Genomic DNA, 6000 nt, shown 5'->3' with positions numbered 1-6000 from the left:
TCTGCTTTCAATTAGCTTCCTGCTGAAGGCCTGGGAAAGCAGTTGAGGATGCCCCCCAGTTCTTGGCTTCCTGTACCCACATGAGAGACTTGGAGGAAGCCCCAGGCTTCCTTATCCAGGCTCTGCCATTTGGCCATTTGAAGAGTAAATCAATGTATGAAAGATCTCTCTCTGCCCTCTCCATCTTTCTCTCTGTTATTCTACTCTTCAAATAAATAAATCAAATCTTTTAAGCACACATGCACATGCAGACATACACACATGTTTTCTAGTTGTTGTTGAAGTCATTTTTCCCGTGAGCATGAAGCTGTCCTCAGCTTCCGTTGCACATTCTCTGCTGAGAGTTCTCACAGTGTTTCCAGCACTGCCAATCACTATCGAATAGCATTTCCACTGAAGTAGCTTTGTCCTCACCTATGTTCCTTATTTTAAATTAAAGATGAAATGCAGTGAAGATCTGTATTAACTCAATGGAAAAATACTCACAATATATTGCATGTCTAGGAACAAAGATTAATATTGTTTAATTATAAAGTTGAAGTTTTAGTGTCAAGCCACCCTTCGTTCATTCAAACCCTTTCAGTGAAAGTCTCAAAGCCTTAAAGGGAAAGGCGAATGTATTAAGAATTGAACCATTTAAAACCTAATGAGACAAGACATGAATTATAACTGAATTGTGACATAATTGGACCTTAATGGATTTTCTACATATGCAGTGTTGAGTAGCATCACTTAAATTCAGCTGTGTTAATAAAGAACTAGTTTGAATCTTCAGATAAAACAGTGCTCCATGTGCTCACTTCAGCAGCACATACAGTAAAATTGGAAAAACAGTGCTCCACACCAATGTAATCTGGCTGCCACCTACTGGCCAAATATCCTCACTGCAGGACCCTGCCTTTGGGGTTGGGCCAAGGTGCTGAAAGCGAAGGACTTGAGGGTTAATCCCAAAGCCAAACCACTGGGTGGCAAGACTGGAGTTACATGTTCTGTCAGATCAACTCTTGCAGTCGCCAAGGCTATTTTAACAAATATATACTTGTTGATGTGGCTTCAAAGAAAGTCACACCAGGACACATAAGCTACTCTTCACAACTACCCCCAAAAGACAACATGTACCTGAGGTTCAAGTTTCTTTTTAGTCAATTCAAGACCAGAAAAAAAAAAAAAGCTTCTCTGTGTATCACCCGGATTGGTAAGGAAGGAAGAGAAGCTTAGTCGAAAGCACCAGATCTACTCTCCCAACCCTATCTGCCCAATCTGTTAAAGAGGGAAATTGAGTGTTGTTCTCCAAGGAAAGATCCCAGACCCCTCTCGTTCATTTTTTCACCCCTTTTCTAAGTGGACCCAACTGTGTTGACCTTTGGCTAAGCTGTTCCACTCACTCACAACATTAGGAAGGCCTTCCAGATTGACCAGCTTTCCAAAGCCGAATTTTCCTTGGGGCTTCCTGGAAGTTAGACATCTCAGATATTCTGTGGCCAGCCAGGTGGTCCAGTAATTTTCACCATTTGTCTGCTGACAACTGAACATGAGTACAGAAATCTTAAGAAGCTGAACCAAGACGATAAAAAGTATTTTGGTTTGGCCCACGGGGTCCCAAAGTATGTGACCTGACTTCATTTTGTTTTGTTGAGTTAGCAGCTAATTTTGCAGACTTAAAGGCAAAAGCCTGTGTATTTGAGGTTTCATTTTAGCACAGCCTTCCAGTATTCAGAAAGCAGTGCCAAGATGATTAAGTATGACCTTTCCATGCAGATGGTGCTTTGCTCTGCCAGTGCAAACAGCACCTGTCACACTAACCCTCAGATGCAGATGTTTGGATATTTTTAAGACACAATGTCTTAAATTGGTAAAGTAAATGCTGAAGTCAAGGCTTGGCAGAAGGAAGCAGAATATCACTGAATCTATATGTGTTACCTGTTAAGAAAGCCACACTGCAGTTCTAGGAATTGAGGAGGCATGTAGAACATGGACACTCCTCTAATATCACGCCTCCATGTGCTTTCTTTAAAATGTTCAGATAATGTGCACATGCTACCCTTCCAAAGACATGTCATCTCATGTGGGGAGAAGAGTGGTATTAGGTCCCCATGGCTTCCAGCCTCAACCCAAAGCATGGGTATTATGCCTGTACACGGAATACTTTCACCAGTGCAGTATGTTTGTTTCTAAAGTCACATCATCTCCAAATTAAAGAGAAGCCTAAGTGATTTAAGAATAACTTTCTGCCAGACATGAGAATATTTTTCTGGGAGTGTACCAAGTTGAAGAAGGCTAGGAGTTGGAAGCAATTTAACCCCAAATGTAAAAGCAAAAAGTCAATGAAAAATCAGTCTGCTTTTGAAGGACAAAATGTACCTGCTAGCTGAGACGGAACTCTCCTCATCCCCTGCTATGGGCTGTGTGCTTGCGTTTCTCCACATTCACGTGCGGAAATCTCATCTCCCATGTGATGGCATGAGGAGGAGATGGGGCCAATGGGAGGCCATCTGGTCTCGAGGACAGTGACTCCAGGAGAGGGATCAGTGTCCTTCAAGCCAGAGGTCCGGAGGATACCCCCCACATGGCCATCAGTGAGCCACCAAGTGCCTCTCAGCAGCCACTCAGCCTCACAGAACCTTGGAGTTGAACATCCAAGCTTCCATATCACAGACCTTCAGACACTTCGAGGCAAGCCTCAGAGTCCCCACCATGGCTTTTCAGTTCCCCCATGCAGTGATGCACACCTTCAGTTCCCCCCATGCAGTGGTGCAGACTGGAGTGCTAGACTCAAAAAGAAACGACTTAGCTGCAGCCTGCGGGGCAAGACAGGGCTTGCTTCAGCTAATGGCGGCACCATTTGCTCCCGTTAATGTGACTAAGTTATTCATCAAGTGTTGTCGTGGGGCCTGTCTCCTGGTGAGACTGCCATGTCTTCTTCAGATAAACTCTGTCCACCAGGTTTCTTTATTTTGTGCTCAAAGAAACCATTGGAAGGCTCCAAAGCCAGGTCTTCACATTAATGGGCAGAATAGCAGACTCCACTCTTGGAATCTCTTGGCTAGGCCAGGGTTTCAGAGCCATCTTTTCCCATCTGAAGCCTACTTCCACAGCACTGGAAAGACCCTTAACTCTAACCCTAACTGAGGTCCTTTGAAGAAGGTGTATAAGGAAGCAAGGGAGGTGGCTGAAGGACAGGCAGAAGTTAGTTACAGATACATGTACCAAGAGTAACCAGCAATGATTAGGAAAGCTGGGAGAGAGGCAAGGGGCAGATAACAGAATCAACCCTTCGGATATCTTTTTTAAAAAAAAAAAATGTATTTATTTATTTGAAAGGCAAATATGGGGAGGGAGGTCCAGATATCCTATCTGCTGATTCCTTCCCCAAATGACAACAACAAGTCAAGACTCCATGTGGCTCTCCCATTTTGGTGACAAGGGCCCAAGAACTCAGGTCATCTTTTGCTGATTTTCCAAGCATATGATCAGTGAGCTGGTCCAAAGTGGAGCAGCCAGGATAGGAACTGGCACTTGTGCAGAATACCAGCATTGTGGGTGGTAGCTTAACCCATTGTGCCACAATACCAGTCCCGGTATCTTGATCGTATACTTCTGATCTCCAGAACTGAGAAAATAAGTTTCTGTGGTTTTCAGATATCTGATTTTAGGTGCTTTGTCATACTGTCAGATCAGGACGTGATAATACACAATATCGTATTTTAGTATATGCCAAGCATTTGTAAGCTGTAGACAAGAAGGCCTTCTATGCAAACAAGCTCTCTCTGTCCTGTCCCCCCATACCTCTTTCTCCTCCAAACCAAAACACAAATCCCAGAAAGCTCATTTTCTGGACTACCTCCCCCTAAAAATAGGTCAAAAGACCCTCATCTGCCATGTATCCTGCCCTATGCCCAGAGAAGGAATTACACACGCATACACAGAGCTTGAAGAATCAAACAAACAAGCCCTATCAGACCCTCCTCAGTTGGCCATCATCAGATCAGATCATTCTTACCTACTCAGGTTCTCTACAACTATCCACTTTGTTCATTAAAATCTAATGCTTTCCTTTGGGCCTAGTCTGGAGACAGGGGCAGGGTGTCTTCATTTCTGAATCTTCATCTACCACATATAAGTCGCATAAATAAATGTGCCATGCTCTTCTCCTGACCATGGCTGCCTGGGGCAAAATTGTTCAATGGTTAGGAATGTTAAAATAGGTAGTGGCGGTAGGGTTCCACATGTAGCAGTGAAGAGTCGTCACCAAAACCCACAACAGAGACCAAGCTGTGGTGAGCACAGCTTATCGCCTAAATGGGCTAGCAGAACCAAAAGCAAATAGCATGACTGTCTTGAGAGATGATGATGACAGTAGCCAGGACAGTGAGGTGGTAGGATGCAAGGGAATCAGGTGACCAGTAGTGACCTACAAGGCCTCAAAGAGGGGAAATAGCGCCCCCTTCTGGCCACCATCTGCTGTACTGGCATTCCACTTGGCTGACTTTTATTTCTCAGTAACTAAAGCCAACCTTTATGAAATATTTACTGAGCATCTGTGAGCTCACACCATGGGCCTACTTAACTGATTCTTTCAGGATTTTGAATCACACAGTAAACTGTATGCGTGCATTAGCTCAGGCCATTATAACAAAAGACCCCAAACTAGGTGTGTACAAATGATGGAAATTTTTTATTCCTCAGGATTCTGGAAGCTGCATGTGCACTAGAAGGTATCAGGTGGTTCATGTTCTGTTAGATTGTTGGCTCTGTTAGAGGTGGCAGACCCCTGGCTTCTCTGTATTTTCACCTGGCAGATAGAGGACATGAAAGCTCTTTGGGGCACTGTCCCCAAAGCATTAGTCTCATTCAGGAGGCACCCTCAGGATCTCATTAACCCCAAAGATCCCTGCCTTCTCACACAAGCATAGTAGGAGTGATGATTTTAGTCATGGCTTGGGAAGGGCCCAGACAGTTCATCCATCACTCCACTTTTAGGGACTATTTTGGGAAAGTAAGATCCAAAATGCTTCTGTCTTCATTTCTCTATTCTGCAGAAAAGCCTCCTGTTCCTTTGTTTCCATTTTCTCATCCATCTTCTGTTCTAATGTAATATGAAGTGAAGATGTCTTCCTTTTCTTGGATGGGGGACCAGGCAATGAAAAACTGAGCTGTTGATGACCTTATCCTGGGCATCGGTGACCTGGACCCATGTGGTCTCCAAGCCAGGGCTTCTCTTTCCAGAACAGGTCCTTTATGTTGCACCTTTGCACGTGATGGAGAGGCAAAGTCATGGGAGATCAACAGCAAACAGGGAAGCAAGGGCACTCAGGGACATGAGAGGGGTACCGCTGTCAGCTAACCGGTGGGAAAGCAGCCTTTGAGAGTCAAGCTTCAGTAGAGACAAGCCAATCAGGAAAATATCAAAAAGAATCTTCAATGATACAGAGAAGCTAAGAAGGGTGCCAAATTTTTTCTTCTAATGAAGAAGCTCAATACTGGACAGATGACATCTCTTTAAATTCTATTTATTCTTTATAAGAAAATGGATGATTAGAATTGGATGGTCATGTCAATAAAGGCCACATATTTCTTGAAAAGTGAAGCATATATGTTTGAAATATTTACTTATTTATTTGAAAGTCATTGTTACAAAGAAACAAGAGACTTTCCAACCACTATTCTACCCCCCAGATTACTACAACAGCCAGGGCTGAACCAGTCTGGAACCTTCACTCAGGTCTCCCAGGTGGGTGGCTGGGGCCCAAACACTTTCTTAAGCCATTAGAAGGATAATGAACTGGAATTAGAGCATCCAGAACACAAGCTGGTGCGCCTATGGGATGCTAATGTCTCAAGTGGTGACTTTATCCACTACATTACAAACATTTATCTATTTATACTTTCAAGAATTTATATATTTTATTTGAAAATCAGAATTCTATAGACATAAGAAGAAACAGAGAGAGAGAAGGAGAGAGGAAGAGACATCTATTTGCTAGTTCATTTCGCAAAAGA

Source organism: Ochotona princeps, chromosome 7, assembly GCF_030435755.1.
Source record: "Ochotona princeps isolate mOchPri1 chromosome 7, mOchPri1.hap1, whole genome shotgun sequence".
Lineage (NCBI taxonomy): Eukaryota > Metazoa > Chordata > Mammalia > Lagomorpha > Ochotonidae > Ochotona > Ochotona princeps.
This window is presented reverse-complemented; position numbering follows the sequence as displayed.